The sequence below is a fragment of the Mobula birostris genome, chromosome 9, assembly GCF_030028105.1.
Source record: "Mobula birostris isolate sMobBir1 chromosome 9, sMobBir1.hap1, whole genome shotgun sequence".
Taxonomy (NCBI): Eukaryota; Metazoa; Chordata; class Chondrichthyes; order Myliobatiformes; family Myliobatidae; genus Mobula; species Mobula birostris.
In genome coordinates, this window is record NC_092378.1 from 39,170,327 (window position 1) to 39,179,762 (window position 9,436).

Sequence of the window (9,436 nt, forward strand, 5' to 3'; positions counted from 1 at the left end):
ACAGGTATTGATTATAATGGACATTTCGATGACAAACTCTGCCATCTTCTTCAGGGATGATGCCTGGGCAAATCTAGTCCAGCGGTATGGGGGTATAAATGTCAGTTATAATCGGTACCTGTACCCGCTGGAAGCCCGAGAAGAGTTTAAATACCTCCTTAACTTGTTCTAAAAGGATGTTTTTGAGGAGGTGTGGAGGTGTCCTCTGGTCCTAGATTCTCTCACCAGAGGAAACATCCTCTTCACATCCATTCTATTTAGGCCTTTCAACATTCGATGGGTTTCAAAGAGATCCTCCCCCCCCCCCCCCATTCTTCTAAATTCCCAATGAGCACAGGCCTAGGCCTTTCAATGGCTGCTTATATGACAACCCTTTCATTCCCGGAATCATTCTCATGAACCTCCTCTAAACCCCCTCCAATGTCAGCACATCCATTCTTAAATAAGGGACCCAAAACTGCTCATAATACTCCAATTGAGGTCTCACCAGTGACTTATACAGCCTCAGCATTACACCCTTGCTTTTATATTCTACTCCATTTGAAATGAATGCTAATGTTGCATTCGTCTTCCTTAACACTAATTCAGCCTGAAAATTAACCTGGGGGGGAGTCATGCATGAGGGCTCCCAAATCTCTTTGCACCCTGGATTTTTGAATTTTATTTTTGTTTAGAAAATAGTCTATGCTTTCATTCTTTCTACCAAAGTGCATGACCATACACTTCCCCACAATGTGTTTCATCTGCCGCCTCTTTGCCCATTCTCCTAATCTGTCTACATCCATCTGCAGCGTCTCTGATTCCTCAATACTACACTGCCCCTCCACCTATCTTTGTATCATTTGCAAAGCCATCATCCAAATCTTTGACATACTAAGTAAAAAGAAGCAGTCCCTACACAGACCCCTGTCGAACACCACTAGTCACTGGCAGCCAATCTGCAAAGGGCCCGTTTATTCCCACTCTTTGCCTCCTGCCAATCAGCCAATGCTGTATTCGTTATAGTAATAACTTGGGCTCTTATCTTATTAAGCAGCCTCGTGTGCAGCACCTTGACAAAAATTTTCTGAAAATCCATGTACACAAGTTCCACCAATTCTCCTTTATCTATCCTGCTTGTTATTTCTTTAATGAATTCCAACAGATTTGTCAGGCAACATTTTTCCTTAGGTAAACCATGCTGACCTTGGCCTATTTTATCATGTGCCTCCAACCACACCCTTAACAATCGACCCAACATCTTCTCAACTACTGACGTCAGGCTAACTGGTCTATAATTTCCTTTCTTCTGCCTCCCTCCCTTCTTGCAGAGTGGAGTGATGTTTGCAATTTTCCAGTTCTCCGCACCACACCAGAAACTATTGATTCTTAAAAGACCATTACCAATATCTTCACAATCTCTGCAGCTACCTTTTTTAGAACCCTGAGGTATAGTCCATCAGGTCCAGGTAACATAACTATCTTCAGACCTGACGAAGGGTCTCGGCCTGAAATGTCGACTGCACCTCTCCTAGAGATGCTGCCTGGCCTGCTGCGTTGACCAGCAACTTTTATGTGTGTATCTTCCGACCTTACAGTTTCCCAAGCACCATGTCCCTAGTCATAACAACTGCACTCACTTCTGCCCGCTTGGTACTCTCAAACTTCTAGCTAGTGTTTTCCTGAGTGAAGACTGATGCAAAATACTTATTTAGTTTGTCTGCCATTTCCTTGTCCCCTGTTACTATCGATCCAATATCTACTCTCTCCTCTCTTTTACTCTTTATATATCTGAAAAAAACCTTTATTTTATTATTTTTACTATTATTGGCTAGCTTACCTTCACATTTCATCTTTTGCCCCTTCTGTTATTTTTTAGTTGCCTTCTGTTGTTTTTTAAAAAATTCTCAATCCTCTAACTTTCCACTAATTTTTGCTCTATTATATGCCGTCTCTTTTGCTTTTATGTTGGCTTTGACTTCCTTTGCCAGCCACGGGTGTGTCATCCTGTCTGTGGATAGTATTCAACCCAATGGGTTGAATACCTTCCTTTCTGGCTTATGGTAAGTTAACAAATCACAATTTGATTTATTAATCGATGTCTCAGCTGTGTGATGATTTATTTTTCTGAAGCATTGCAAACTGTGCACTGACATTTCACAAACAAGTTTTCACTTTAATTTCCAGCTAGTCATTTTCATTCTTGGGACATTTCTTATTGCCCTCTCAGCTGGCAAAAATAAGCTAAATAGAAATGGCACGTTATTATCCACCTTTTTAAAGCTTAAACAAATAAAGCTTCATATAATATTTCTACTGATCTTTGTTTTATGAAAAATATTGCAATCTGTTACTTTATTATTAATGCTATTCTTTTGGGGATTTGCTTAACAATAGCACTTGATTGATTAAGACAGTAAAGGATTATGAAATGGTCGTCATGGAGCCAGACAATGGTAAAGCTCAAAATATTACAAACTTGGTTGAATGATTTACTCTTTGATGTTAGTTGACAAAGCATAATGGATTTGGACAGTTGCTATGTGAGACTGTGGAACATGAGACACCCAGAAATTGTTTACTATAAACAATTGATCTGATTGAATATTTGTTTACGTTTATTTGCCAAGTTTTTAAAGAGCTGCTGTGGGATAGAATTTGCAGTGCACATCTATTTCCATACAAATATGATAAAATCATTTTCTATTATTTTCTACGGTAGAACTCCAGTACCCTCAAGACTTGAATGGAGTTGGATGATCTGATTTTCCAGACTATTGGATATTATTTATCAATATCCCAACAAAGTTTCAATTCACAATTTTGATAATACACAGGAATTTCCCAGTGAAGCAATTGAGTTTAAAAGGATCATGGGAAACAGTACCCTGGCAAGATTAAAGAGATAATTAGAAACAGGGATGTCCGATAGGTTTAAAACAGGGGTTCTCAACCTGGTCTCCACAGACACCTCGGTTAATGGTAGGGGTCCATGGCATAAAAAAGGTTGAGCGTCCTTGGATTAAAAGCAGCATTGGGTGGAGAGCCCTAATACTTAGAGAAGCAATGTGGGATATGAGATCCTAGTGAGTTTAAAGCAGGGGTTCCCAATCTCTTTTATGCCATGCACCAACATGATTAAGCAAGGGGTCCGTGAACCGCAGTTGGGAACCCTTGGTTTAAAGGGAGCATGGTAAATGAAGTTAAATGTCAAACCATTAGAATATCCAAACAATGAGATAGTGAGGAGTTCTGCTGCTGAAGATTCAAGCTCCCAAAAGATGCGATAAACATTCAACGACCAATATGTTAACCTAAGCTATGGATGAATGACTCCAGAAGGAAGACATCCTATGAATGTTAACAGTAGACAGTGAACTTAAAACTAAAACTTAAAACTGAAGTTAAATGATTGCTGAAAAAGCCTCTGGAGACCCTCACCTGCAGCTTGTGACACTATTTCTTACTCATGAAGCATATCCTTATGCAGCAATTGATGGTGACTGAGATATGAACACTTTGGTTTTAAAAGATTTGATCAGCACTGGAGTAAACAAATCAAATAGAAAAACAAATAACTGAAAATGTTAAAAATCTAAAATAAAACATAAAATGCTCAGGACTTAAGGGAACATCCAAAGAGAGAGTAGAAGTGAATGTTTTAGGTTACTGTGGGAGGTTAACTCCATCTGCATATTTCCAAATTTGCTTCAGCTATATCTGCAAATTTTTAATGAGTCAAAATCTAGGTTTGTGGATTGATCTAGACTGAGGTGTCTAGGCTTCCATGGGCAGGCTGCTAGGAGCAAATTCAAGAATAGTTAACCCACTGAAGCTAGGATTACTTTTACTGGAGAATGGAACACAATTCAGAGAAACCAGTGACTGAGAGAGGACAAATATAGCCTTTTGCTTATTTGTTTTGGTATCCCTTTCAATATGATTTGACACTAGACAAGTATTTTTTAAAGAGCAAAAGCAACCTTATCTCCAGCTCCTTGATTAACATGAAAGAACAGGCAAAGAACAGATGCTCGATCCTTAAAATAACAAAAACAGATTTTCTCAAAAAGGTATTTTGTTTCAAAATTCAGAATTATTGTTGTCATTCAGTAGGTATTTTCTTCATTACCTTTGGTGCTACGTTTTTACTGCTCATTTACTCATTGTTGTGCTTAGTTCCTTCCCGGGCTACCTTAGTGAGAAGTCGTACACCACAATTATTTAAAAGGTACTGTTTAGTATAGTACTGTGAAAATGTACTGATATTTAATTATTGTGATAATTCAGAATTCTGTTAGCAAATATAAGATTGGCAGCCAATTTCAAAATGAATTACCCAGAGGGTTGGAGTACAATGTGACAAAAGCAGGGTGGAAAAGATTGTCCTTTAGGATTTGTATTTGTGACGAGCCTAAACAGAAAAGGATGAGGATCAATCTCTGACAGATGCTTATGGTTATTAAGAGATCAAAATCCAGTAAATACACAAAGCAAAACCTTGCTGTGGAACAGCATTTGAAATAGAAGTCATTTGAAAGACAATCTTGCAACAAATTTTAATTATATAACAATTAAAGTAAACTGTACTAACGTACTTCAGAGGAAAGTTATTGAAAATAATACTGACGTGAAGATATTGGAAGTGACCAAAAGCCTTGCTGGAGGGAATTATTAAGCAGTGAGGGAAAGCTGGAAGCCAAAGGATCTGAGGGAAGGGAAACAAAGAATGCAAGAACCAAACAGCTGGTGAAGCAATTAAAAACTAAGATGTGTAAGATAATTATCCAAAATTCTATAGTTAACGACAATGAAAGCCAAATGAACAAACCTTCAAATGTAATCCAGTTGTAAAGTTTCTTTGAATTTTCTAATTAGAAATCCCAGATATTCTTTAAAATATGTCATATTAATTTTGATCATCTTAGTTACATAGTGTATGCAGGGCTAAAGTCCTTGTGATTGCACGCACATCTTTAAAAAAAACTAATTACAACCAATAGTCCCATTTCCGTCATTAGCATATTAGTAATCACAATTTATGCAGTAAAGCGGAAACAATTTCACTTGATTATTGAGAAAAGGAGAATGTAATATTAAAGAGTATTTTAAGAAGTAATGTGGAAGGCTAGAGAACAAATTGCAGGAGCCCTGGCTGAAATACTTGCATCATTTCTAACCACAGGTGGGGTGCCAGTAGACCGAGAGTAAGCGAATGTTGTGTTTTTATTTAAGAAGGGCAGAAAAAAGGGCAGATATCCTGAAGTGGGAGGGAGAGGAGCCAGAAGTCATGGTACATATAGGTACCAATGACATAGGCAGGAAAAGGGAAGAGGTCCTGAAAGGAGAATATAGGGAGTTAGGAAGGAAGTTGAGAAAAAGGACCTCAAAGGTAGTAATCTCGGGATTACTGCCTGTGCCACGCGACAGTGAGAGTAGGAATACAATGAGGTGGAGGATAAATGCGTGGCTGAGGGATTGGAGCAGGGGGCAGGGATTCAAGTTTTTGGATCATTGGGACCCCCTTTGGCGCAGGTGTGACCTGTACAAAAAGGACGGGTTGCACTTGAATCCTAGGGGGACCAATACCCTGGCGGGGAGATTTGCGAAGGCTACTGAGGTGACTTTAAACTAGAATGGTTGAGGGTGGGAATCAAATTGAAGAGACTAGAAGAGAGGAGGTTAGTTCACAAATAGAGAAATCTAGTAGACAGTATGTGAAAGAGGATAGGCAGGGGACAGAGATCGGGAGAACTCAGACCGAAGATGTAGTTTGCTACAACAAAGTTGTTTGCTCCATTAAGGATAAACAGAGAGTAAGAGGTGGAGCATTTCTTAAATGCGTCTATTTTAATGCTAGGAGCATTGTAAGAAACTTGGATGAGCTTAGAGCATGGATTGATACCTGGAAACATGATGTTGTAGCTATTAGTGAAATATGGTTGCAGGAGGGGTGTGATTGGCAACTAAATATTCCAGGATTTTGTTGCTTCAGGTGTGATAGAATAGGAGGGGCAAGAGGGGGAGGTGTTGCGTTGCTTGTCAGAGAAAATATAACAGCGGTGCTCTGGCAGGATAGATTAGTGGACTCGTCTAGGGAGGCTATTTGGGTGGAATTGAGGAATGGGAAAGGTGTAGTGACACTTATAGGGGTGTATTGGGGACTGAGAATTGGAGGAGCAAATTTGTAAGGAGATAGCAGATATTTGTAGTAAGCACAAGGTTGTGATTGTGGGAAATTTTAATTTTCCACACATATACTGGGAAGCCCATTCTATTAAAGGGGTGGATGGTTTGGAGTTTGTCAAATGTGTGCAAGATAGTTTTTTGCAGCAATACATAGAGGTACCAACTAGAGAAGGGGCAGTGTTGGATCTCTTGTTAGGGAATGAGATAGGGCAGGTGACGGAGGTATGTGTTGGGGAGCACTTCGGGTCCAGTGATGACAATACCATTAGTTTCAATATAATTATGTAGAAGGATAGGTCTGGACCCAGGGTTGAGATTTTTGATTGGAGAAAGGCTAACTTTGAGGAGATGCGAAGGATTTAGAAGGAGTGGATTGGGACAATTTGTTTTATGGGAAGGATGTAATAGAGAAATAGAGGTCATTTAAAGGTGAAATTTTGAGGGTACAGGATCTTCATGTTCCTGTTAGGTTGAAAGGAAAGGTTAAAAGTTTGAGAGAGCCATGGATTTCAAGGGATATTGGAAACTTGGTTGGGAAAAAGAGAGGGATCTACAATAAATATAGGCAGCTTGGAGTTAATGAGGTGCTCGAGGAATATAAAGAATGTAAAAAGAATCTTAAGAAATAAATTAGAAAAGCTAAAAGAAGATATGAGGCTGCTTTGGCAAGTAAGGTGAAAATAAATCCAAAGGGTTTCTACAGTTATATTAATAGTAAAAGAATAGTGAGGGATAAAATTGGTCCCTTAGAGAATCAGAGTGGACGGCTATATGCGGAGCCAAAAGAGATGGAGGAGATTTTGAACAATTGCTTTTCTTTGGTATTCACTAAGGAGAAGGATATTGAATTGTGTAAGGTAAAGGACACAAGAAGGGTAATTATGAAAAGTATGACAATTAAAGAAGAGGAAGTACTGGCGCTTCTAAGGAATATAAACTGGATAAGTCTCCGGGTGCGGACAAGATAGTCCCTAGGACCTTGAGGGAAGTTAGTGTGGAAATAGCAGGGGCTTTGACAGAAATATTTCAAATGTCATTAGAAACGGGGATCGTGCTGGAGGATTGGCATATTGCTCATGTGGTTCCATTGTTTAAAAAGGGCTCTAAGAGTAAACTTCAGTGGTGGGTAAATTGATGGAAAGTATTCTTAGAGATGATATATATAATTATCTGGATAGACAGGGTCTGATTAGGAACAGTCAACATGGATTTGTGCATGGAAGGTCATGTTTGACAAACCGTATTGAATTTTTTGAAGAGGTTATTAGGAAAGTTGACAAGGGTATAGTGGTGAATGTTGTCTATATGGACTTCAGTAAGGCCTTTGACAAGGTTCCACACGGAATGTTAGTCAGGAAGGTTCAATCGTTAGGCATTAATATTGAAGTAGTAAAATGGATTCAGCAGTGGCTGGATGGGAGACGCCAGAGAGTAGTGGTGGATAACTGTATGTCAGATTGGAGGACGGTGTCTAGCGGTGTGCCTCAGGAATCTGTACTGGGTCCAATGTAGTTTGTCATATATATTAATGATCTGGATGATGGAGTGGTAAATTGGATTGGTAAGTATGCAGATGATACCAAGATAGGTGGCGTTGTGGATAATGAAGTAGGTTTTCAAAGCTTGCAGAGAAATTTAGGCCAGTTAAAAGAGTGGGCTGAAAGATGGCAGATAGAGTTTAATGCTGAAAAATGTGAGGTGCTATATTTTGGTAGGACTAACCAAAATAGGACATACATGGTAAATGGTAGGGCATCGAAGAATACAGTAAACAGAGGGATAATGGTGCATAGTTCCCTGAAGGTGGAATCTCATTTGGACAGGGTGGTAAAAAAAGCTTTTGGTATGCTGGCCTTTATTAATCAGAGCATTGAGTATAGGAGTTGGGATGTAATGTTGAAATTGTATACGGCATTGGTGAGGCCAAATTTGGAGTACTGTATACAGTTCTGGTCACCGAATTATAGCAAAGGTGTCAATAAAATTGAAAGAGTACAGAGGAGATTTACTAAAATGTTGCCTGGGTTTCATCTCCTAAGTTACAGAGAAAGGTTGAACAAGTTAGGTCTTTATTCTTTGGAGCGTAGAAGGTTGAGGGGGGACTTGATAGAGATATTTAAAATTATGAGGAGGATATATAGAGTTGACATGGATAGGCTTTTTCCATTGAGAGTGGGGGAGATTCAAACAAGAGGACATGAGTTGAGAGTTGAAGGGCAAAAGTTTAGGGGTAACATGGGGGGGAGCTTCTTTACTCAGAGAGTGGTAGCTGTGTGGAACGAGCTTCCAGCAGAAGTGGTAGAGGCAGGTTCGATGTTGTCGTTTAAAGTTAAATCGGATAGATATATGGACAGGAAAGGAATGGAGGGTTATGGGCTGAGTGCCGGTCGGTGGGACTAGGTGAGAGTAAGAGTTCGGCACGGACTAGAAGGGCCGAGATGGCCTGTTTCCATGCTGTAATTGTTATAGGGTTGTAAAAAAAAATGAAATAAACAACCTGGGAACTTCAGATCAGTGAGTTTAAAATCTGTGGTATGTAAGCTACTGGAAGGGTTCTGAGGGAAAAGATATACATGCATCTGGAAAGACGGGTTGATTTGAGGTAGACAGCATGGCTTTGTGCATGGGAGATCATTTCTTACTAATCTGACTGAGTTGTTTTTAATGAGGTGACCAAGAAAGTTGATGAGGGTAAGATGGTAAAAGTGGTTTATATGCACATAAAGCCTTTGATATGGTTCTGCATGGAGGCTGCTCTGGAAGATTACATTGCATGGACTCTGGGGAGAGCTGCCTAATTGGACATACAATTGGCTTGATGGTAGAAAGTAGAGGTTGATGGTGGAAGATTTTGTTTTCTTGGACTGGAAGCTCATGACTAGTGGTGGACAACATTCCCTCTTTTTTTAAAAAACATTTCTTTTTAGGTGATCCCAAACATTACAGGTTTTTCATCCGTTTCTGAGGAACAGACTGCTTTAAAACTAGGGTACAGTTGCATATCAACTGCCTCAGGGGAAATCATAGAATGAGGTCTTGGTCTAATGCAAGATCATCGAAAACTATTGATGATGAGGTAACGTGTAGACATCACAAATTGCCACCCTTAGGTACTTGAAGTAAACAGTCTGAGGATCTCTCTCTCTCTCTCTCTCTCTCTCTCTCTCTCACACACACACACACACACACACACACACACACACACACACACACACACAGTCCTAACTTCTTCATCTTTGCCAAATGAATCAAATTTTTTAGGAGAATC